We start from the raw sequence: 26,709 nt of genomic DNA, 5'->3' as shown, positions 1-26,709 counted from the left end.
CCAATCCAATTTATCAAATTTCCACTACTAACAATTACTACGACATTTTCCCATTGACACTCATTAGCTTTCATCCTTGAGTGGCCTCCAGGCCTTGATAAGTGGTGACTTCGGTGCTCTGCTTACACTATCAGAACGAAATTTTGCAGTCGATAAATGGAGTTTTCAGCTAAAAAAAAAAACAACAGTTTCTACCGATCTTTTGTCGATTCTAATAAATTACAATGTAAGCATGTAGTCGAAATTATTAAAAACAAAACAAAAAACAACTTTAATCGTGTTAGCAGGTGAAAAATTGCGGCCATCTTGTTAAAATCGAGACGGAAAATTACCTCCTTTTTGAACATTCCCGTGTCTTACATAAGCAAATACGACCGTTTTCTTCAAATTCTATTGTTTATTTTCTTTAATAATTAATTTTCTACCACATAGATTTTCGTAATTTTTGGATATAATCATCTTAAAAATACGAGGAATATGTAGATTGTTTTTATGTGAAATTCAGTTTTACGATTTCCGAAATTTCGTTCTGATAGTGTAGAACTTCCGTAACTCCTTTGTAAAAAAATTTTGACATGACACGTAAGTACGTACTGTTTTCACATGAAATGTGTTGGTTTAAAAGATCTCATTTTTTATGATGGTAGTGGTCGTTTAGTTGAGTGTGCTCATTTACAAATTTGTTAACGAGGGAGGAAGTAACTCGTTCGATGTCCAGCCAAACAAATGCCTAATAACCAGGTAAGGAACTTAAAGCGAGTAGCACCGCCGGTGTTAACCCTCAAATGACCTTCTGTCTCTTACAATGTGTTTTTACAATTCCAACTTTTCCACATTTCCCAGGCAATAAGATGTTTTTATTATTAACCTTCATGAAGCAATGTAAGTAATCAATTTATTTATAACTCAAATTTAACAATCGCCACAAATATAAAAATACTTTTTTTTTTTTTATTATTGTCGATACTTCTTCTATCGATAATTAAAACCTCCCAGGGTTTTAGTGTTGACGGATTTGTCCCATTTTTGTTCAAACAAATCATTATCACCAAACAGTACAAATAATAAAAATTACGACTTCCTCCTTTGCCATTTTTAAAGGGTGCTTGTATAGATCGACCACCATGGCTGCCAATAGTAGCGCGGCAAAATACGATAACGGGTCAGCACGAATATCACAGAAATGAAAACTAAGTCTCCTCACAGCCGTTTAGAACTTCGATAGTCGCTCCAAAATCGAAAATTTAACAAAATACAGGTAGAACATTACATTTTCGCACGATTGTTTTCTTTTTCTATTTTGGGGGTAGGGGTGTCTGTTGCCACCTGGACTTAGTGGTAGAGTTCAGTACTTGGTTCGAACTGGCCATACGAAATATTAGAGAAAGGCAAAGTAGTATGAAGCGATTTTGTTGCAAAAAAATGAAGGTGCGTGACAAAAAAGAAAAAAAAGGTACAAATGGAAAATCTGCGAAAGTGGAAGTGCCGGAAAGATCGGGGTTTTCAAATATTTGTCTCTGCAATTGATCCTCTGTATGTTAATGGATGTGTCGGCGAAATTTGGGAATCTCCGTTAACTTCTTTGATTACTACTCTGCATTTGTACCTTTTTTTTTTTTTTTTGTATTTATATTTTTGGTACTTCTACAGAATTTGAACCGAACTGTTTTTTACATTTTTATTTTCATTGTTGGATTGTATTATTATTATTATTATTATTATTATTTAGCTGTTAAAATTGTATGCGAAACTGGTCCCTCACTCTAAATTCAAAATATTTTTATTTATTTATTTTTTCCCCAAGCTCTTCAGGGTAACTTATTTTATTTGTTTTGGAGGGGATATTTAGCCGCGAGTGGTAATCTAAAATGTTACCTTTTGTTAGTGACGCGGACGCAAACGCAGAGATTTTATTTCTGGTGCTTCTACAAAATTTGAACTGATCTAAACCAACTTTACTAAATTAAACAAAACTTAGAGTTAAAAACAATATGGTTCAAATTAAAAAAATACCATTTATTTTTTGTCAAACACGAAAGTCGTCGATATAATAGTCATGGGAATTTCAACATTGTGTGTGTTCCCTATAGACTTGAAAACGGCTGAGCCGATTTTTATGAAATCTCACACGAAGGCACATTATGTGCCTGTCAATGTTCTTAAATAGGTTTTGTATTGAAATGTCTTCGTAAATATCGATAATCAAGATAAAAGAAGGAACCGGTGATTTTGGCCAAAGTTAGCACCTTACACACCTTTAAGCAATTGATAAGTTTTGTTACAAAAACCGAAAGGCTCGCTGGCTCGACATATAAAATCAACAGTAGGTTCTATGACAGGGGCGAGTTCGAAATGAATGTTTCTGTTTAAAGGTGAGAAAGGGTGAATTATTAATGTCCGTTTTCTTGTCCTATGTCTATCCTTCTAGGCATGATCATCTTCTTTTTCAGTAGTTGTTGTTACGTAATATCTGTTCTGTACTGTGCCACAGTACTACTGTGTCATCAAACTTTACTCCCATGGATTACCAAAGTCTTATTTTGGGGTGGTAGTGGGGGAGGGGCTGTAATAATGTCCGTTTTTTTTTTTTTTTTGTCCTATGTCTATCCTCCTAGGCATGATCATTATCTTTTTCAGTAGTTGTTATTACGTAATATCTGTTCTACTTCTGTGGTCATCAAACTTTACTCCCATGGATTAGGTGTGTCAGAATTTTGAGGGAATTTTTGACACCCCCAACACAAAACTGCGAATAAAATATAAAAAACTTGTAATTCCTCTTTTTAAAGTGGGTTGTTTATTTTCTTTATGGAATATACTTCCAAAATAAATTATTAAAGTCGTTTAAGAAATAATAGAAATATTATTTTTTATTGTTTAAAAAACAGTGTTAACAAAGTGCCTGCGCGCGTTCATGCCGCCATTTTTTTTTTTTTACATAATGAAATCAATTGAATTTTACGAGTTATTTTTTTTTCAATTTTTTTCACTTTAAAAATCTATCAAAAGTTTTCTAATGGTTAAATTTTTACGACATTTTCAGGTTCAATGTGAAATTTTATACTCTTTCCAATAAACCGAATATAATATTCTAGACAAGGTTTTTTTTTTAATTCGCCCCCTCCATTTTGAAATGTCTATTAAAATGAAAATAATTAATTTTCTCACCTCAAATTTATATATCACAAATTGAAGATAAAAGATCAATAAATAAAATAAGTTAATTCAAAACAAACAAACAAAAAAGAACAATTATTTACAAATTTACCTGTAAAGTCCAAAGTTTAAAGCCTTTTTTTTTTAAACCACGTTGAATTTTTTTTAAAGTGAAACCTTGTTATATTGCACAGAAAGTTTCGTTTAATTACGACAATTATTTCTATTTCATTCAATGTTTTTTTTTTTTTTTTTTTTATAGATATTAAAAAAAAAAAATTCACTCCATAAAGAATAAATAAAATATATTAAATCAAAAACGTATTTCTTTAAGAGAATAAAAAAAAAAAAAAGTATCGACGGGTTTTTTTTTTATCGGCGAAAATTGGTAAGTGAAATTGGGACTATTTTTTACCTATGGTGGGCCATATTTACTAAATTTTGTTTACAGCCAGCAATAGAAATGGGGATTAATTCTGGCGCTTAAGGCCACCGAAGTTCTAAACTGGAAGAAAGGCAGCGTTTGTCTCCCTTTATTCCAGTTGTGAAATATTGGGAGAAATTTCTTTCTCACATGTCTCAATTTCCTCCCTGCAGAAGCAAATGAATTCCACAAACAAAAGCCATACCTTTAAACTCAAAATTTATTCACAAAAAACAGCAATGAAAGTTCTTTGGTTCTGGTATAGTCCTTTTTCAAAATGGTGGCCCGATTTGCCCCCACACGCATGGAGCCTTTAGTTCGAATTCCTATTGTCGGAATGTTAGTTCATTGTTCTTTTGTAAGGATCCATGAATGTTCATGGTAAACTCGATGGGAATGATGGCGCCTATAATTAGGCATAATGTGAGCCCCTTGTGACTCAAGAGGAAATGAGATAAGATCCAGTATTTGGTAAATAAACATGCAGAACAGTTGAATGTCATCCTCAATTAGGATAAATACAGCAATATAAGTTGTCTCTGCTTGTAGAGATGTGTCCTTTGTTCACCAACTGTTTGGTGTTCATGAAGCAATTGTCTTGGCTCCCTCGAGAGGGAGCCGCTGTATTGAGTCTATCCCAATACCGGATTTCTGTTAGACTGAAAATTAAAAGCACGATACAAAACAGGGCGCCAAGCAATTTAGTTGACTCATTCAAAATTAACCAATCACTGACCGGCTACTAGAACTGTGGCCGGCCTAAACAAGAAAGATAGCGGTTGTATATGGAATTTCTCACAATATCTCATGTCACGGTATTTTTTAATACTAGCTTAAAAAAGTATTTTATTTAAAAAGGACATGGAATATAAAATATAAATATGGATAAATTCTTAACAATGAAGAATGGAAGTACTCATTGAATAGTATTTTTTTTTATAGGTAAGTGATTTTTTGGAATTTATATATACATATATTTTATCGAAGTAAGTTAAAATACGCTGATTTTCTTTAAATCTTTTAAAGAAAACCGATTTAAAAAACAAATATTGGATAATTTGCTATTAAACCTGTTATTTTTTTTTTTTAATTTGATCTTTGCTCCTTTAATTGAAAAAAAAAAAATTAGGGTTTGAATTACATTTTTCAAGTAGTTATAAGCTTTGAAAGATAGGAGGTCGAATTAATTTTTTATCACGCATTTTTAATGCCGTTTTCTGACACTATTACCCATATATTACCAAAGACTTATTTAGGGGTGGTAGTAGGGGAGGGGCTGTAATAATGTCCGTTTTTTTTTTGTCCTATGTCTATCCTCCTAGGCATGATCATCATCTTTTTCAGTAGTTGTTATTACGTAATATCTGTTCTACTTCTGTGGTCATCAAACTTTACTCCCATGGATTAGGTGTGTCAGAATTTTGGGGGAATTTTTGACACCCCCAACACAAAACTGCAAATAAAATATAAAAAAACTTGTAATTTCTCCTTTTAAAGTGGGTTGTTCATTTTCTTTATGGAATATACTTCCAAAATAAACTATTAAAGTAGTTTAAAAAATAATAGAAATATTATTTTTTATTGTTTAAAAAACAGTGTTTACAAAGTGCCTGCGCGCGTTCATGCCGCCATTTTTTTTACGTAATGAAATCAATTGAATTTTACGAGTTATTTTTTTTCAATTTTTTTCACTTTAAAAATCTATCAAAATTTTTCTAATTTTGGGGTGGTAGTAGGGGAGGGGCTGAAATAATGTCCGTTTTTTTGTTCTATGTCTATCCTAGGCATGATCATCATCTTTTTCAGTAGTTGTTATTATGTAATATCTGTTCTGTGGTCATCAAACTTTACTCCCATGGATTACCAAAGTCTTATTTTGGGGTGTTAGTGGGGAGGGGCTGAAATAATGTCCGTTTTTTTGTTCTATGTCTATCCTCCTAGGCATGATCATCATCTTTTTCAGTAGTTGTTATTATGTAATATCTGTTCTGTGGTCATCAAACTTTACTCCCATGGATTACCAAAGTCTTATTTTGGGGTGTTAGTGGGGAGGGGCTGAAATAATGTCCATTTTTTTTTTTTGTCCTATATCTATCCTCCTAGGCATGGCTCTTATTTTTCAGTTGTGATTACATAATATCTGTTTTCAGAACAGATATTACATAATTACTTAATTAATTTTTCGGTAATTGTAATTATGTAATGCCTGTTCTGTGCTCACGAGAGGGTTGAGTAGTGATCGTTTTTTTTTTTTTTTTCATATTCATTCTTAATTTACGAAAATTCTAAAAAGAAAAATTAAACACAAGACCATTCAGATTTTGGGGAGATGGGTTTATAGTTATCCTTGTCAGCACTCTACCTTTTGAATAGTCCACACTATTTCTTACTAGAGTTTTCAATCATTATGATATGATATTCACTCCAGGGTTCGTCCTGGCTAAGATTCACGAATTGATTTTTTTTTTATACTACACTTTGATCTTAGCCAAAAGGCCAAGAAATCATAAAATCATTAGGTCGCTAGAATGCTACACTTTGAATGCACAAAATATAAAAAATTACAAATTGAACAAATTTGGCACAAAGCCAATCAAAAGTGTGGGAATAATGGGTGTCGTTGATTATCTTTGATCACAAATACTTAAAATTGTCTATCCTACTCTTAACTACAACTATCTGTCACCACAATACCACATTCATTCCAGAGGCTGTCCTACTTAAATTAAACACAAATTTGGAAAAAGATTTTTAAATCGTAAATATATACAGAGATACTACATTTTGGTTGTTACCAAAAGGTCAAGGAACTATAAAAGTGATGAGGCTGCTGGAATGGTGAATGACATTTTGTCAGCAAAGTAAAACAAGAGGGAGGAATGAGTTAGGCGAAAGATAATGAGAGAGTTACGGGGAAGGATGATAAAAGGAGGCGAGAGAAAGATATAGAGACGGATGGATGGGGGGGGGAAGAAGTTTAAAATTAAGATCTTACATTATTTCACTTCTATTTAATTTTATATGGTCTCGAGCAAGTAGCCTTGCTAGTGATATATCAAATTTTTTTATAAAATCAACAGTAGGTTCTCTACAGTGCAATGTAGATCGCAATGTGTTGTGAACTAAGTCACTGTGAGCAGGCATGCGGAGCTTCCTCCCGGTGCACTGCAATGGATCCCCAATTAGAGCAGGCAATCAATCAATTTGATTGAAAAATGGACGATTATACTGATTTTGATAACAATAAAAATATACGAGTGCTAAACATTCATTGATGATCATTCATCCCTGGTAATGCCAGGTTTCCCTGCTAGTATATAAATATAAACAATGTGTGTGTGTGTGTGTGCAAATAGCGCAGTAGGGTCTGAAGTTCGAGAAAATTTATTCGCGGAGGGAGAAGATTTACTTATCTTGCGTTTGGTGGCATTTATTTGTTTGTTTACCCTTTTTCGGTTTGTTTTCTATAATAATAATTGCTCAAAAATTCTTTTGCACTGTTTTTTTTTTTTTTTTTTTGTATATAAGGTTACAAAGATAGTATTTTTTGTATGTAGGGTTACAAAGATAGTGTTTTTTGTATGTAGGGTTACAAAGATAGTGTTTTTTGTATGTAGGGTTACAAAGATAGTGTTTTTTGTATGTAGGGTTACAAAGATAGTGTTTTTTGTATGTAAGGTTACAAAGATAGTGTTTTTTGTATGTAAGATGCAAAGATAGTGCCATGACATTCTCTCCTTTGGAGTCCCAAGAATCTCTCAAAAAGTTGTAAATAAAATTGTCGCCCTAAAGAAAACAACACTACAGCTTTATTTTAAAACTTTTAATGTAAAAATCAATTCCAGTAACTTAATTAGCTGCCTTCAGCCTTAATCACTGCTCTGATATGGGTTCGGAACTAGGAGCATGCCTTTTCCACAAGCGCTGGCAGGAACTTAGCAAATACTCGGCAAATAGTGGATAGCGGCTGGTTTTGATGTTATGGGAGGTCATGTTGGTGATGTTCTCGATGTATGACCAAACAAAGTAGTCCAGCAGGTTCAGGTAGAGGGAGGATAGGGGCAAGTGAGAGAAGGGTACAAAGTTGTAGTACTCTTTCTGAAGCCACACTTTGGTCTCTTTTGACTTGTGGGCCGGCACCGAGTCCTGCTGCCACAACTAGGGTCTGCTAGGGATCATCACGCCCTTCAGCACATCCAGGTATACTTTAGTGTTGACTTTCAAGCCAACTTTGAAGATGTGAGGTAGCATGGTGTGGCCCTCACTTGAAACTACACCAAAAATCATAACCATTGCTGGAAACTTTGTTTTCATCACCCTAGGTATGCCCTAAAAAATTGAGCTGTCTGGATTTGCATGTTGACGATGGTATAGCAATGATCCTGTTGTCTTGGATCAGTAGAGAGCATGAGTTGTACAGTGATGCATCTTCGATTTCGCTTGTTGAAAGATGAGAATAAGTCTGTAAATAAATAAATCAATAATTCATTAATTTAGATATTCTTAAGTTTCTTAAGTATATTCTTTTTGAAGCCTATAGCCAAAAAAGAAAATCAACAGTTTGTCAATACATCTAAAAAACAAGATGGTCACCCCAAAATATGAAATACGTTAGCAGGCTGCCCAACATTGCAAAGTTGTAAAATAGGTTTAAATATGATCTTTTGATTAATGCAGATTTTGTATTTATTATTATATTATATTGGACCCAATATATAGTAATGATTTAGAAAGTTAAAAAAAAAAATGACTCCTACGCCACCACCGAGAATTGAAACCAAAACGTTTCGCTTACGATTTACTTTTTCCTTGGACGTTAATGCCTGAGCTATGAAGACATATTTGCTGCAAGGCTAAAAATTAAAACATGAACCAATACCTATTACGTTACACATGCATATTCGTAATGCCATCGTTTGAACTTCACCTGGCAAATTCCAATTCTTTAATTTTCACACTTTTGCACCAGTTTTCCCTGGATAAAATCCAAATATAAAGTTTCACATGAGTTAGAATACTCTATATATTAATTTTCATGTCTGTTGACCAAGAACTGACAGGAGTTTGATAGGCAAAATTTTTAAACAAAAAATATCTATACATACATAAATATATATAGAAAGAGGTTTGTGTTGATTATAAGCTTTTTAAGCAAATATTATGCAAGTATAAATCATGTAGAATATCTGCATGAATATAATTACACTTAATAGTTAACTAAAGATGATCATCCCATAAGAAAACAAAAAAACTAATAAGGAATCAATTAAAATGAATGTTTAAAAGAATATGCAAATTTGCTAGATCTTTTGCAGATGCATGCAATTCCACGATCCATCTATATATCTATAAAAGTGAAAATGTGTGTGTGTGTTTCCCTACCAAATAACTCTGTCAATTTTCAATCTACAGATTCGAGATTTGACATAAGGAATATTGAGATTTGGGAAAATCTTTTTAATCGGTGTTCAGTCAGAAATTTGGCTGTCAAAGTTCAACGATTTGACCTTTGAAAACTCTACCAAACTCCTCCGCCAATTTTGGGTCTAAACACTTGAAATTTTAACTGTAAGTTACTTGATCATGGATCAAACTTTTTAATTTGATTTGAGCCCAAAACAATAAATGTTAAGGGATCAAAATTGGGGTCAAAGTTAAAAATAATTTGGTCTCTGCGGTCTCTACCAAATTACTCAACCAATTTCTGGTCTAAACATTTAAAATTTTACATAAAGGGTATTCAGAGATAGGGCAAGCTTTTTAATCGGTTTCGGGTCGAAAATTTGAGCTGCTAAGGGGTCAAAATTCAAAAGATTTTATCTTTGCAGTATCTAGCAAACTACTCGGCCAATTTTGGGTCTAAACATTTGAAATTTATACATAACGGGTATTCAAACATATGACAAGCATTTAAATCATTTTTGGGGAAAAAATTTGGCTGCCAAAAGGTGAAAGTTGAAACAGATGACCTTTGCAGATTCTACCAAATTCTCTGCCAATTTTGGGTCTAAACACTTGAAATTTTAGATGTAGACATGGGTAAAACATTGTATTTTAATTTGAGACCAAAATAATAAATGTTAAGGAGTTAAAATTGGGGTCAAAGTTTAAAAAATTGATCTCTGCGGTCTGTATGAAATTACTTGAACAAATTTTGGTCTAAACTCTTGAAATCTTACATAAAGTGTATTCACACATAGAGCAAGTTATGAACAGTACATAGGGTCCGAGCAAAGCCCGGCTGAACTGCTAATATAAAACAAAGTTTATTTTCTTTTTAAATAAATAGAAAAAAGGTATTTTAATATCAATATCAATACACAAAAAAAACAAATTTATAGGAGTATAGATTAATTTTGTTCCTATAACTTAAATCTCTTGTAGATTGAAACCCCCAGTTAACATACAATATATAGTAATTACTTGTTTAAAATTGAATAAATTTATTTTACATAATTTTTTTAGTAGCTTAAAACCAAATAGAAACATATATAATTCAAACCCATATAAAGATAGTTGATATGCAGAGCTTTTTTTCATAAAATTAAAATGGCAACCTAATGTATACACACAATATGAATTCTATGTGCTTCATTTTCAACATTACAGGGTCATGCTTCTTTTTAAGAAAATTTCTGTTTTTCTCATTGAGTATACATAAGGAAGTTTCAATGTTTATTTTCGTAATATTACATTGTGATTTGGATTTCAAGCGCACCTGATACATATTTTATTCAAATCAAATCAATCATTCTATAATGGAACTCACACCCTTGACGATATATATATATATATATATATATATATATATATATATATATATATATATATATAATTAATTTCCCCAAAACCTTTAGCTTTGATGGAGGGGAGACTAAAACTTGCTGTTATGGTTTCAAATGATCTCAAATAACAGCAAGGTGAGACTTGATTCAAAATATTTCTCATGTGTTATTTCTCTCCCCTTTTGGAAATAGGGTAGGATTATGAATATCTGCAGTATCGAATAATATTTATACACTTGTGAAATTTACTTTATGTATGAAAACTATTGCTATTATTTTAGAGAATTTGAAACCATAGCAGCAAGTTTTAGTCTCCTCTCCATCAAGGCTAGAGGTTTTGTGGAAATATCAGATATTTTGTAATTCATATGCAAAACTAGGAAAACAAATGACTATGATTGAAACATTTTATGGCTGTAAAAAGTGACAAGAATAGGCTTTGGATGATCCTCTTAATGTGAAACCTGAAGGGCAAATGTCACATAGCCCAATGCACAATTCAAGTCATTATCTTTCCAACGAGCCTTCATTTGTTGAATTCTGATCAATAGTCACTGAGATTTGGAACTTATAAAATTGCCAAAAAAGGTGACCTGTCTGACTGACTAGCTAAACTACATGAAAGTTTGCAGGCTTTTTGAAAATTATAATACTATTCTATAGTAAACATTTTATGATAATTGGTAAAAAAGAACCTATATTTTCAAACCAATAAAATATGAATAAATTTTCTTACATTTGTATATATAGTGTCCTGCAGGCTGCTTCTGTTGTCTCCTCTGTGGCCTTACCAGGCCACTAATATATATATATATATATATATACATATATATGTGTGTGCATCATAGAATTATGATAAAAATTAGTCTGACAGTGGCTTTATTGCTGTCAAACTGGAGGTCCACCTCCAGCTAATCGCTTAAGGTGCCCCTACCGGGGAATACTGGGGCACTTTTTGTATTGGTTTCTCAAAATCACATCTGACTTTGTATCTAACCTGGAAGTAAATATTATCTATATATTAATAGAATTACATCCTAGTCACTGTTATTTTTGTTATGGACTTCCTTCTGGTAATAAATAATTTTACCAAGAATTCTTCATAAGTTTTGGTTTCAGTTTCGATTATAGCTGAAGGAACTCCAGTTTTATATTAATATACATTTTTTTTTCATAAGTTTTGGTTTTGCTTTAAGCTGATGCACACAAGTCATATAGATATTTTTTTTATTTTTGAAATCGTAACTTCATAATATATAAAAGTCAATAGAACATTCTATAATAATATATACGAAATCTGCAAGAATTAAAATATCATATTTAAGTGTACTTTATGGCTGGACTACACCAGGCGTCCCTGCTAGCTTAGATAAATACTTTTGCAGTTTTAACAAAAGAGCTACAATAATATCAGAGTGTCTCCATTTATGCTGAGCATATACAGAATGCCAACATCAATATATTACATATGAATGAGTCCCTTGTGGAATTTCCACAGATCCTGCTAGTATATAATAAATACTGTCCTTTATTATATAGGATATATTTTATATTTTCTCATTAACAAATGGAACAATTGTTAGTCATTGTGATATTCAGCTATGAAAGTTTAACAACAATTTTGCACTCTATCTCTATTGTTCACAGGTTTATCATTTTTCTATTCAGAAAATCTTTTTATAAAAAGTAACGAAACAAATCTCACAAAACACAAATAAAACAGTAAAACTTGGAGGGGGAGGAGCTCTGTCAAAACAAAACATCCACGTGTAAGTTATGTTGGTACATGGTCGAATGATCTTTAAAAAAAATGGATTGTAATTTTTTTAATAGCTTTGTCGGGGGTCCTCCATCACCAGTGTTTGAAATGGTGAAGTTAATTTTATGAATGGAAAACAAAGCTGACAATAAAACTTTTCTATTTTCATCTTTTCATGCAGTTTAATGAAATGAAACATATTTCAACCAACTGTATCTGTATTGCCTGCGAAACAGTGAAGTTATTTTAGTTTTTAATTTTTAGAATTTCTGTAGTGGTAATGTCTTAAAGATGAAGAAGATAGAAAAAGGCCATGTGTTCTTAGCATGAATCTTTAAAAGCAATCGTTGAACGCACGTCAAAGTATTGAATATTCTAAAGCACTTAATGTCAGTATTTCAATGGTGTCCAACCATCTGAAGGAAATTTGTAAGGAGAGCACGGTCTCAATAAATAAATCTCTGTTTTCAAAATCTGTCCTTATTTTCCAAACACCCTAATAAAACAGAATGATGGGAATAATTTTCATATATTATCCCATTAAATTAACTATACCGACCGAGTGCTACTCAAGATATAGTGAAGTAATTTAAGATCATTCATTGACATTCATGCTGATGACACTACCATCTATGGTAACACATCAAAGACTGTAAATGACCAAGTTCTCTCTGACTCTCTCTCCTCTGATCTTGAGCACGTGGTACAATGGGGAAAGCAGTGGCTGATTATTTTTAATGCATCTAAAACTAAGCTCCTATCTTTACATCATCACCGCTCTGATCCCCATCTGGCATCAATTGAAATGAATGGCTCTCGTCTTGAGGCTTCATGTTTTGACAAGCTTCTGAGCTTGACCTTTACTCCTGATCTGAAATGGAACACATATATCAAATCTGTTGCCAAGGTCGCTGGAAAAATGGTAGGATCCTTCTCCTACTCCAGTAGATATCTCGCTCCTGATGCAATTCTCTACCTATATGAAAGTCAAGTACGGCCAATGATGGAGTACTGTTGCCACGCCTGGGCAGGAGCTGTTAGAAGCAACTTATCCTGCCTTGACAGAGTTCAAAATAGACTTCGTAGCTTAGTGCCCTTCTCTCTTCCCTGCAACCACTATCAATAATTTACCTAACTCTTTATCTGTGCCTAAACCTAGATATAGATTCCATGAACAAAGTTTCTTTCTTAGAACTGCACGCCTGTGGAACTCTCTTCCATTTGCCTGCTTTCCAGCTGACTACAATCTCATTATCTTCAAGTCCAACATAAACAAGTTCTTGATGAACCGTCCCCCTAAGTAATCCAATTCACAAAATTTCCACTGCTTATGTTTACTATGCTATAATCACATTGACTAATGTATACCCATTAACCCTTATCGTCGAGTGGCCTCTGGGCCTTGGTAAGTGGTGATTCCTATGTAAAAAAAAAAAAAAAAAAAAAAAAAAATTCATCATCATCATCGCTTTTACATGCTGGCATATGTTGGACTGCATTTAGAAATGGACTTTTAAACTAACTTATCTCTGACCATGTCTTTATTCATCCCTCTTTCTTTTAGGTCCATTTCTATCACTTCCATGTTTTCTCTGGTCTTCTTCTGTAAACTGAACCTTCTATCTCAACTGTTCTACATCTACTAACACAAGAATATTCACTCATTCTTTTAATGTATGCTGCACTTTACAGAATTGCTGAGAGGTTTAGCGTCCGGTTTTGAATTCTTCCTGATTGGCTGATGAAATTTTATCTCCTCCCTTTTTCTGTTTGTTTCCTTATTTTAGCCACTTTTAAAGTTTCGCCCATTTGTTTCATAAATGAGTGAACACGTTTTTTACATGTGTTCATTTATTAAACACTATCAAGGTGACCCAACGTTGCTAGGAGTAAAGGTAACAAATTTCTATCTCTTCTTTTTCTCTGTTTCCCCTCCCTCAAAGAATGAATATTTTTTTCTTAATTTTACATGTTATTCGTTTGGGGTAAAACCAAACAAAAAGATACCAACTTTGGTGGGTTTTTCTTTTGTCATTATTTTTACTTTTTGCAAGCATACAGACAGACAACTGCCATTTATATTATACATAATAAAATGACATTAGCTCAAATCGCACAAACAAGGATTGCGGAACTTTCACGATTAAAGAAAATAGGTTTTATATTTCAGCATTTTATTATGTACTAGATGTTTCCACCCAGCGTTTCCCCTTAAGGGTTTTTCATTTTTTAGATTTAAATTCAATTATTACAGCATCGTTTAGTTATAAATTATTGATTCAACTAAATTGTTAAAAGTCTAATTGTTAAGGTAATGTTTTAATCCCTATTATAAAATGATTAATAAGTTGTACAGCAACTGTTTCAGAAGCATCATGTTTGGACCCTCACCCATCCTTCTCTTGTCCAACTGTAGAACAATGACAGATTCATTATTAAATGACCTTGTAATGTGAAATCTGACCAAACCCAACACATCGTTGGAGGATTTGCTGAAAGCACAACATTTTCCTAACATAAAGGTGGCTCTAAAGACAAATCGGTTATGCTGGTATGGTCACGTGGAGTTTTCATACTTCTGAATAAACCATTGCAGAAGCATGGATGTCTTAAATTGCAGGAAGATTGTCCATCAGAGAAAAACGTAAGTGATTAGGCAATACCACTGAGAGTGGAATCGTGGGATGACTGACTTGCTGAACCGTATAAACTTTAGCAAGCTTGTGTAGTACCAGAAAGCATCTGAACAGTGAAGAAGGAAAAAGTTATATAAAATGAATAGAAGAAGAAATGGGTGTAAAAGGCGTTCCAAATTTTCAATAATAAGCATTTACTAAATTTTGAGGCCACTTTTTATTCCACAGTTTAAATGTTTCCAAATTCTTAAAATTTCGAAAGGTTACACACTAATTCATTTTTTTTAAAACTATTTTAACAAAAGATTAAAATAGTTGACAAAGAAACAGAAATGCATTTTCCAGTATTTAATTTCCTAATTTTAATTTTTATAATTTGATTTTTAAAAAGTTTGTTCTCGTAAATAAAGTATATATGATTTTATAAAATACTGTCTTCACCCAGTGTTACCCTGGAGTGTTTTTACTTTTCTGTTTTGTATTTTAATTTGATTTTTTTTTAATTGAAATATTATTTTTTATTTTCAAATATAATTATCAATTGAACAAAATTATGTTTCCGAAGTTTTGAGATGAGAATGATTCATATTTTTATTCGGAATACTGTTCTCATGAATGTCATTCACACAGAAGGTCTGCTGGCCTCCTGACACTCATGGCTAAAGCAAATATTTTGGTCAAAGTTCGCTATATTCATTTTGTAGAAAGCATAGCAGAATGCCTGAGTCACAAACAAATGACTATAATTAATTAATGGCTAAATTTATTGCAGTAAAATATATCTTGGATGCTAATTGATTGCATTTACATAGTTTTTGATCAACATTTAGATACTGGTATTTGACTCAGCATGATAAAAGAGTGTAGAAAGAAGAAACGCATGCATTTTCAGAACTGACAGAAGATTTTGTATTTTTTCATTGAGTAATTTTCCAAAGTGTTTTGTGGGTGTGACTTAATGTCTACACTTTTGAAAAAAGATGTGTTTTTGAATTTTGTAATTTTTTATAATATAAACAAATGAAATGGCAAACTGTTACTGCAACAAGGGGATTCACCCTCAGTTGAGATGGAGATACAGAACCAGTATATTCACACTGAGTAGGGTTGAGTTTGAGTGGCTGCTAGTTACAGATTTAGTATCGAAAACTAATATTTAGTAACATGATAAACTATTTCATTTCCTCAATATAATTAACCTTTGGCCACAATCTTCCATTGATGGATACCTGATTAAAAAAAGATTTAGCTGAATAGTACATAAAGGATTTGTTGAAAATTCCATAAGGTTTCAGAGTTTGACTACAAGATTCTCAAGTTAAAAAGAAAAATAAAGAAGGTCAGAGGTCACATTGACAAACACGTTGTGACTATAATAACCAAAACAAGAATAATAGTTTGCATAATCCAAAATGTAAGATGACTTGTAAAATGTTTTCTCTGCAAATTATTCTTTCATGCCTATACTTAAGAATATAATCAGTATTGATTGCAAGATAATGATTTCATTTTTATCGGGATTAAAGATTTGTGGTATCTTGTTGTCCATAAAATATTGGGAGAGTCAGGTGAATATTGCTGCAACAAATCGCAACACGTTTTGTTGTATAGAAAGAATGAGCTTAAAGCAATAAATGCTCGGAACCAGGCATGCAGAGTCATCAGTTTTGGAAGGAGTTGAATTCTGACTTAAAATATATACTTTAAATAAATTCTGACTTATATATATATATATATATATATATATTTTTAAAATCTTATTCACCATACATACAATGACATTATGTAGGGAGTTGAGCAGTTAAATGTCTGTTCACATTGCATTTAAATTTCTGCATGTCAGTACAGTCAGGGAAGCAGAAGATGGGGCGGGGGATTCCAAAGTCCAGCAGTCTGAGGGAAGAAACTATTAGAGTAGAAGGCTTTCCAATATCTAGGAATTGCTACAGTGAAGAGGTGGAACTTTGCTGCTTGTCAGGTTATTTACATTCGGGGAGTGGGACATAAGTGCTATGAGTTCATCTGAGCACATTCTATAAAAATACTTGCAAAAAAGGATGAGGGATGAAACATTGCAGCAATGGGACGGTCATTAGAGCTTTGTGAATCGTGCGGGATTTGGGTTGGCGTTTTTTTTTTTTTTTTTAGACCCTGTCTTAGAGGGAGAGTCTAACGGTAGATGCACCAGCCTAGATGTGGCAACAAAACTCCATGCATGGGCAAATGGTAACTTTTTTAAAGATACAGAATGCTGTAAGGTGTAAATAATTTTCAAGCACAGTAGAGGGAGCCCACCTTCTTTGCAGCAGTCTTTGCAATGTCTTCAATATATTTGTTCCAATTCATGTTGCTTGTGAATGTTAAGCCAAGGAGTGTCAATGATTAACTTTTGGGTAGAATGTTATTTGTCATGGAAATCAGTGGTTGAGAAGGTTTCTTGTAATTATTAAAGGAAAGAAGTTTAGTCTTAGTAGCATTAAATGCTACCATCCATTTACAGCCCCATTTGACTACAGACTGGAAGTTATTTTCATTGCCTTAGACATGTGCACATTTGTTTTCCTTTTGTCTGTTATAAACTGTGGTGTCATCAGCAAATATACCTATCTTCAAGGAAGTTGTTTATGAATATCTCTGAAGAATCAGCAAATTGTTTTAAAAGACTTTAAAATAATCAGTGAGTCGGATATTTTAGAATCCTGTGAGTCAGAGCTTGATGTTTGAACTCCTGAAGCCTGATCAGAACTTCAATTGCTAAAACAAAAATAAGTATCAGGTTGGCAAGAATGTTTTTGCAGTTTTGAACTTTTAAATTTAGATCAACATATCTCAGCTGAAACAAAAATTTCTTGATTGAAATAAGCATCATCAGAATCCATACACTTTTGCCGATGCAAAACATGTATATTTATGTCAGTAGGGTAAAAAAATCTTGTGTTCTGGTGGCGATGAAGTCGCTGAAGACGTTTTTGATATCGTTTAGGTTTTTGAAGCATTTCTCATGCAGGAAGTTGTTTAGATGCTTGTAAAAGTGGTAGTCGGTAGGTAAGAGGTCTAGAGAGTATGACGGGTCAGGCACAATTTCGTAATCCAATTTGTTCAGCTTCTGCAGGGTTGGTTGAGCAATGTGTGGTCGGCATTGTCATGGAGGAAAATTGTTTTTTTTCTGTTGATTAATGCTGGTGTTGTTGTCAAAGTTTCTGATGCATTTCATCCATTTATTGACAATATTACTTCGCTGTAATTGTATTGCCTGCATTCAAAAATCTAATGGATGAGACTAGTTGTAGACCTCAAATAGTCAGCACGATCTTCTTTTGGTGCAACTCTGGCTTCGGGAAGTATTGTGGAGCTTTGTTGGCATCTAACCACTGAGCTAAGGGGTGCCGGTTGTTGTAAAGAACCCACTTTTCATTGCAAGTCACGACTCTGTCGAGAAACTGGTCGTTCTTGTGTAAAGAAGAGAAGATGACACTTCATAACAGCGTTTCTTTTGGTTGTGTGCCAATTCGTAAGGTACGCATTTATAAAGTCTTTTTGTCTTTCCAATCTCTCAAGTGATTAGAAATCATTTTATGTTACGTCTAATTTCGAAGCAAGTTTTCAAACAGTTGTGCATGGATTAGCTTCAACTAAGGTTCTTAATTGATTATTGTCAACATCCAATGGCCAAACAATATGCTTATCATCTTCAAGACTCTTGTAACCTCCACAAAATTTCTTAAAGCACCATTGTGCTTTTCGTTTAGTCATGGTTCCCAGGCCAAACACTTTGTTGATATTGCATATTCCTCTCCTCTCTCTCTCTTTCACTTTCCCTCCTCTTCTCTTTTCCACTTTTCCTGCTCTCCTCCCTTCCACTTTCCCTCCTCTCCTCTCTCTCTCTTCCACTTTCCCTCCTCTCCTCTCTCTCTTCCACTTTCCCTCCTCTCCTCTCTCTCTTCCACTTTCCCTCCTCTCCTCTCTCTCTTCCACTTTCCCTCCTCTCCTCTCTCTCTTCCACTTTCCCTCCTCTCCTCTCTCTCTCTTCCACTTTCCCTCCTCTCCTCTCTCTCTCTCTCTCTTCCACTTTTCCTCCTCTCTTCTCTCTCTTCCACTTTTCCTCCTCTCCTCTCTCTCTCTTCCACTTTCCCTCCTCTCCTCTCTCTCTCTCTTCCACTTTCCCTCCTGTCTCTCTCTCTTCCACATCTGCTGGCATCTCTCTCTCTCTTCCATGTACCACTCGCTCACTCTTTCATGCCCTCTTTCTCCTCCCTCTCTCTCGTTCTTCTACGCCCTCTGCCCTCCTCTCTCTCGTTCTGCTACACCCTTTTCCCCCCTTTCTCTCATTCTTCCATGGAGAGGAGGGGGAATCTGCTTTATCAAAAAAAAATAAAGTTGTCAGTGTTATTCTTTCTTCTTTTGGCTTGAAATGACCTTTGCTCCCCACTGATACAGACTTTGGTGATTAGTGCCGAATGATTTGCCTTCGATCTTTTCACAATGTGTGAGAAGTGATGATTTGTTGGACAACCAACGCCTTTCAACAACCAACGCCTTTGCCAAAGTAACTGCCATATACCAAGTGACCAACAGGAACCCAGAATGTCCGAATTTGGTGATGTCAAACGCTGGACATTGTTGTAAGGAAGTAGGGGTACAACAGAAGATGGGCTTCTAACTGAAATCTATAAGCATTTTGCCAAAACCCTAATTCCGCTCCTTCACCAAATTATTTCCCATGCCTAGGAATCTGAAAGCCTTCGCCAGAACTGGAGCGATGCTGTTCTCTTCTTCAGGAGACAAATGCTGCTGCAGCAACGACCAGAATATAAGTCTTATTGATATCGCTGGTAAAATCTTCGGTTCTAATTTTCTGAAGCGATTTCAATCTAAAGATTTTAAGAGATTTTCACGCCAGACATCCGGGAATTTGCAGAATAAAGGAATTTATGCAGAATTTTGTATACTGCCACGAATGGATAAGGATATTGAAAATATGGTGAAAACACCATGATGAAAGCAACACCAGTAAAATTCATCGCTTGGCCTAAAACAGATAAACCATGGTCTCATCTACACATTGACTTTGCTGGACCAATAAAAATTACTTATTTCTTTGTCTTAGTAGACAGTTTTATTAAATCGTCAGAAGTTGTCAAATACAAAATACTGACATATAAAAATGCGATAAACATCTTACAGGAACTGTTCGCAAGATTCAGTATACCTGAAACTATTATCTCTGAAAATGGCACATGATTTGCATCAAAAGAATCTGAAAACTTTTGCAAATTACTTTTGATAAATCACCTAAAAGTGCACCTTATCATCCATCATCAAACGGTCTGGTTGAGAGGTTTAACGACATATTCAAAAGAGCAATCAAAAAGGCAAATAGCATTAACCTAGTAAATAAAGGGCTACAAAAATTCTTATCCATTTATCAGTTCATTTTAGCATCGGTCAACATTTTTTTTTATGTAACGATGTGAAAATAATGTTAATCCTAATAATATGTAACAGCATATGTAACTTGTAAGTAAATGTAAAAATCAGTCTGTAAAATAAAGGAAAGACAATGATAGTAAAGTATAAATGATTTTAAGCAATGCTTGCCAATTGATTTGCCATATTGATTAAGAGCTGCGGTGTTTTATATGTTTATGTACAATCCAGAATAATAGAATTTCATGGTCGCAGCCAATGAGAATAGATGGAATGTTATTGGGGAGAAATCATTATTTTCGAATAGTGAAGTGCAATGGCAGTTGTAGGGGTCTGAGTGTTTAATCCAGTTAATAAGGGTGTCAGGTCAATATAGTTATAATGGTTATATATTTATCCGGTCCTTACTGAGAGAGGGGGAGGACTTTTCAGGTAGAGGGGAGAATACAAATTACTTTGTCTATAGATCTTGGCAATCATGATGATATCATTCGTAAGAAGTAAGATAGGATTTTATTATAGTAAATAAATGTGTGTAAGGGCGGTCAAAAGTTTAGACAAAATAAATTTGTATGTGACAATTTGGTCCAGAGGGGAATTTCTGCAATCAAATTATTATATGAGATAACCGGTTCATTGAATTAATATGTAAGATACAGATTTAAATGCCAAAATGATACTGTATTAATTAAATTTAACTTTAAAATGCTAAAAACTAAAAATTTGTTAAAAAAAAAAAAAGTTAGACTTATATTCTGGTCGTTGCTGCAGCAGCATTTGTCTCCTGAAAAAAAAGTTAGAAGTATTTGAGATTTAAAAGTGTCTAATTGATTTTATTGCAAAATTTTTTATTATTCATTTTTTATGAAAATCGCTCCAGACAAGTAATGAAGCCACTTGATATAAAAAGCTTAAAAAAAAAATACTACTTCAAAGTCACAATCAAGAAATGATTCCAACAAGAAATCAATTCCAAGCTGGAAAACTGCAATTTTTTCCCCTTTGTTAGAAACATTGCTAACAGAATGCGAAGACAGAAGAATACAATAAGGGAAGAGAGAGTTATAAAGTCGCCGAAAGAAAACTTATTTTTTAAACATTTTTCTAAAAGGCAGACTACACTAAAGCATACAATCGCAAAACTAAATTGAATGTAACCATGGTGACAGCACCTCTTCAGTCTACTAATAGAACGGTCTCCTGACGAGAACCCAAATCATAACACATGCAAACAGAAAAGCTCTTAAAAAATGAAAATGAAAAATGATTAATCTTTGAGTGCTTTAAAGTAAGTCCATATATTTATAATTTAGAAGGCTTTTTTATTTATTTTAAGTTTTTTATAGCCTTGCATCATATGATATGTCCCAACTACATAATCTTGTATTATCAATACAAATAAGTTATAAGTTTTAGAGTAAAGTTATTTTAAATAAATGTACTAACCTTAGATGTTCAAATTACCTGTGTATTTTTTTCTTTTGAATATGTGTAACATTATTTGCTTTAGTTTCTTATTAAGCCATGCGGTCTTATTAATTTTATTAACTTCCGGTTAGTTGTTATTTCAGTTCTTAAATAGCAATAGAGCAGACACATCTAAACACTTAAACCCATATTTATAGCTCTAGTATTCCACTGTTGAGCTATTTAAATTAATTTGGTTATTAATATTTATATTTAGATAAAAAATTGAAAGATTTTATTTATTTTTATTTTATAAATAAGTATTTTATTTGAAATTATTACTATAAGTATTTTTTCAATACCTACCCTGTTTCATTCTTTCATCAATGCGGGTTGAGAGATTCGAACCCAGCCACGAAGCCATCTCTAACTCTATTAACAAGGAACAAACTGCTTGGTTAATGTGAACCGCGGTGAGAATATAGTTAAAATAAACATTTTTATAAGTCATAAATGTCATTCAAGAAGGCTGAGAGTGATCTTATGATTTTAAAATCACAAAGTGACCTTGTGTGTGGAACGGCCTCTACCAAACTATTCTGTCAATTTTGGAAACAACCAGAAGTAGCAAGGAGCCATGTCTGGGGAGTAGGGAGGTTGGCAAACGACTGGAATTCCATGTTTGGCAAAGAAATGTTAGATCAAATGGGATGAATGTGCGCAGGTGTTGTCGTCATGCAGTTGCCAAATTTTTGCAGTCCACATGTCTGGTCTTTTGCGCCAAACTGCACCACAGAGACGCCAAAGAACATCTTGATAGTACTCCTTTGAAACTGTTTGTCCTTCCGGTGTGTATTTATGATACACAATTCCGAGGATATCAAAAAGACAGCATCACCTTGATTTTGCTTTACTCCTGTCGTGACTTTTTGGCCTTGGAGATTTGGGATGCTTTCATTGCGACGGCTGTCTTTTTGTTTCTGAGTCATATCTGTACATCCATGACTCATCTCCAGTTATCATGACTTCTGGTTGTTTCCAAAATTGAAGATGCCACTGAAAGGATCCCATTTTGAGAGTAGAGAAGAGATAATGTGGAACACCATTTCAAAAGAAGACTTCCAGAAGTGTTTCCAGCAGTGGAACGATCGGTGGGCTAAGTATGTGCAAGCACAAGGGGCCTACTTTGAAGGGGATTAGGGTTCAAACCCCGTCAGGTATGTGAAATATTTTTTCTGGCCTAAGGTCAGATAGTTTTTAGACAGGCCTCGTATATATACTAGCAGGGAGACCAGATGTTGTCTGGAATTAAATGATAATCAATGAATGTTTCACACTCATATTCTTATTGTCACCAAAGTCGGTGAAATCAACAAATTTTCAATCAAATTGATTAATTGCCTGCTCTGGTTGGACACAAGGAAGAAGATTGATATGCCTCACTGCAGTGACTTCGTTCACAATATGTTGTAGACTACATTGCACTGCAAAAAACCGTCTGTTGATTTTATAAAATTATTTTTTATATGTAATGGCTTTTTTTATATGTAATGGCTTGCATTAAAGGTTAAAATGCAAAAGTCATGCTTCGATTGTGCTCTAAGCAGAAACATTCATGTCATATCAAAGAATCTACTGTTGATTTTATGTTGGGCCTTTCGGCTTCTGTGGCAATAAAACTTTTCACTTGTAATGTTTTTGATAAAAATCGCCTGTTCCTTCTTTCAATAGATTATTTCGATTATCGATTATAATCAAAGACATTCTTATACAAAACTTATCTAAGAACACTGCCAGGTGCATAAAGTACCGTCATGCGAAATTTCATAAAAATTGGCCCAGCCATTTTTGAGTCCATAGAGAACGAACTCCTACACATTCACAAAGTTCCTTTTAAAACATCGTTAAACTCACTACTCGTTCAAGCAGCCGCCAATAGCGTAATGGTTAGGAGCCTTGACTGCCGTACAAACGGTCGGGTTTCAATCCTGGCTTGAGGTAGTTGCCTGTCTAGCCGCACTGATGAGCTGTGAAACAGCGAAACAGTACTGTATGTGGATGACTATAGTGCTCCTCACCTTGAGTTGAGCATATTGAGAAGTGAAACACGAATTACCATTAGCATATAAGCGACGCTCTTTGTGTAAACAAATCGAGCGGAGGTATTTCAGACGATATCAAAAGATTGTTAAACTCACTACTCGTTCAAGCAGCCGTCAATAGCGTAATGGTTAGGAGCCTTGACTGCCGTACAAACGGTCGGGTTTCAATCCTGGCTTGAGGTAGTTGCCTGTCTAGCCGCACTGATGAGCTGTGAAACAGCGAAACAGTACTGTATGTGGATGACTATATATATATATATATATATATATATATATATACACCCCTCCACAATGTTTTCTTTGAAGAAAAAAAAAATAAGAGGAAGAGAGGGGTGATCAAAACAAAAAATCAAAAAGATCACCCAGGCTCGCCACACCAGTTTTTTTTTTTTCTTTTTTTTTTTTTAATGATCTGAAGAGTTTGTGCTTAATCTTTAATCTAAAAGGGTCCAGGTGAGTGTTGTTTCATGTCCGACTTATTTGAATTTATTCTAGCCTCGTTTTCATAAAAAACCCGTTAGATCTTCCTCATTGCACAATATCTTAGTCATTTTATCTCGCTGATAAAATAAATATGCTTCTTATCAAGTTGATAATCAGTTACAACGTGACCACAACTTTTCCCTATCGGGACGTCATTATTTTATTTGTTTTATTTTATTTATATGATATAAATGAGATATTTTGTTGTTTAATAATTGACAAAGTTTGACCTATTTTGGCAAATTTTTGAAACGATGACATATGAACTCCTGTTATTGCGTTATTTTTATGCAGTACTTTAAACTCAATTTCCACATCATAATTCTCACATCAGCAACAGGTGCATTATTTGCTTACATTTCTATTTTACATTTTCTTCTTTGCCTATTTATATGTTAATACCATTGGACAGGTGTTCAAAAATAACTGATTATAATTTCTAAACACAAAAAAATAAAACGTGTCTATGCAAGATGGTCACTACTTTCGATTTCATTCGCTTCCACAATCCTTTATTGTTTTATTTTTTCTTTAGAAATTCTATTTCATAGCTTCTCATATTTCAACTATAAAAGACAAAACCTGGCACTTTGCACACCAATTCATCATCAAATACCAAAAGCAGGTCCCTCTGTTTACATGTTCAGAAAGTAGAAATAGACAACTTACAATTCGTGCATTCATCTACACATATTTTCTTCCTTTCTCTTTTCACTTAAAAAGCAAATTTCCACATTTCATTCCTTTCATTATTCAAGATGTGTTCTTTAACAAAAATAATAAAAACAGTGTTGGGAATTTTTATTATTAGCCCCTAGTGACAAAAAAATGGTATCTTAGCCCTTTAGAACCAGGGTTGCCAAATTGACCTGTTTTTTTTATTATTATATAAGTTTGGCCTTAAAAATTGAACTTGATCTAAAAATTTTAAATTTATTTTTCAATGATTTTACATAAAAATATATTTGGTAATAACTATTAAAGAAAACGGTACACTTATTTTAAAACTGTTGACTTTTAAACTAACCTATCTAAACTTAACTGTTTGATGGGGGAAATCCTGTTCAAACAAAGCAATGGATTGAAGTGTTTTTTTTTTGTTTTTTTTTATTCAATTTTCACCCCAAACAAGGCACAGTGCCACTTTGAAGCAGGGGGCTACTATTAGGGAATTAATTAGCGGGGTCATTATGAAGGGAGAAGAGTAGAAAGATGTTTGTTAACATTACACTTGAACTTCTGCATATCATTGCAGTTGGGAAAGCAGAATCCCGGAAGGGAGTTCCAAAGAGCCGCAATTCTGGGGAAGAAACTATTGGAGTAAAAGGCTTTCTTGCACCTAGGGATCTCTACTGTAAAGGGATGAGACTTAGTAGCTTGTCGGGTTTGTCGGGGGTAGTTACGTCGGGGAGGTACAAGTGTTTGCAGTTCGTCAGAGCATTCACCATTAAAGTATTTGTAGAACAGGCAGAGGGATGCAACATCTCGTCGATGGGACAGAAGTTGAAGCCTAGATGACAGTTCAGGACCTATCAGGTTGGCGACTCTTTTTTGAACCCTGTCCAGGAGCGAGAGACAAGCAGCAGATGCACTAGCCCAGATGTGACAACAGTACTCCATACATGGGCGAATGGTTGCCTTATAGAGGGAGCCAACCTTCCTTGCAGCAGCCTTGGCAATGCTCTCAATGTATCTATTCCAGTTCATATTCCCTGTAAACGTTAGGCCGAGGAGTCTAAAAGAAGTACTTTCAGGCAATGTGTTCTTGGCCATTGCTATTGGTGGTAGAGAAGGTTTCTTGTAGTTATTGAAGGAAACAAGCTTAGTCTTAGCAGCATTGAATGTGACCAACCATTTTTGTCCCCATTCCACTACGGATTGGAGGTCGTCCTCTAGTGTTTCTGCCATTTCCTTGGATATGTGTTCATTTGTTTTCCCCTCATATCTGTTATAGAGAGTGGTGTCATCGGCAAATATACCCATCTCCGAAACAATATTATCAGGGAGGTCGTTTATGAATATCAGGAATAATATAGGTCCAAGGATAGACCCCTGAGGTACTCCCGCATTTATGTCATATTGTTTGGATGTATGTCCGTCGAGGACAACTTTGATTTTTCTATTACTTAAGAAGGATTTAATTACATTATGAATTCTTCCAGTGATTCCATATGATCTAATTTTCCTTAGAAGACCATCGTGCCATACCCTGTCAAAAGCCTTAGATATATCAAGGGCCACCGCTCTACCCTCCCCTGTTTTATCCAATGAACGATATATACGTTCAGAAACTACAGTTAAGATATCTGCTGTTGAACGGGCTTGCCTGAATCCATATTGTTTGTCAGTCAGGAGTTTAGCAGCTGTTAGGTGCTGGACTAGGGCTTGATTAACTAAGGACTCAAATATTTTGGCAAAAAGCGGGAGGAGGCTAATGGGGCGATAATTTAGTGGGTCAGTTCTTTCACCAGAATTGTGTTATTTTAACTCTGATTGTCAGAAACAATGGTTAGAATTTAAACATGGTTGT

General features: G+C 34.1%; 1 protein-coding gene across 2 annotated transcripts in view; it reads left to right on the top strand.

The window, feature by feature from the left end:
• The first annotated feature begins 627 nt into the window (after window positions 1-627).
• Window positions 628-26,709, top strand: part of LOC145268748 (solute carrier family 52, riboflavin transporter, member 3-A-like) — a 70,985-nt gene continuing 44,903 nt past the window's right edge. The window contains exon 1 of one of the 2 annotated variants that reach the window (XM_080124343.1): window positions 628-741. The gene's annotated coding sequence lies outside the window, so the exon portion shown is untranslated. The other variant, XM_080124340.1, reaches the window with a different exon arrangement.

This window comes from Euprymna scolopes, chromosome 44 (assembly GCF_053919585.1).
Source record: "Euprymna scolopes isolate OS-2025 chromosome 44, ASM5391958v1, whole genome shotgun sequence".
Taxonomy (NCBI): Eukaryota; Metazoa; Mollusca; class Cephalopoda; order Sepiida; family Sepiolidae; genus Euprymna; species Euprymna scolopes.
Note: the sequence above shows the minus strand (reverse complement) of the source record. Positions and strands in the feature narration are given on the sequence as shown.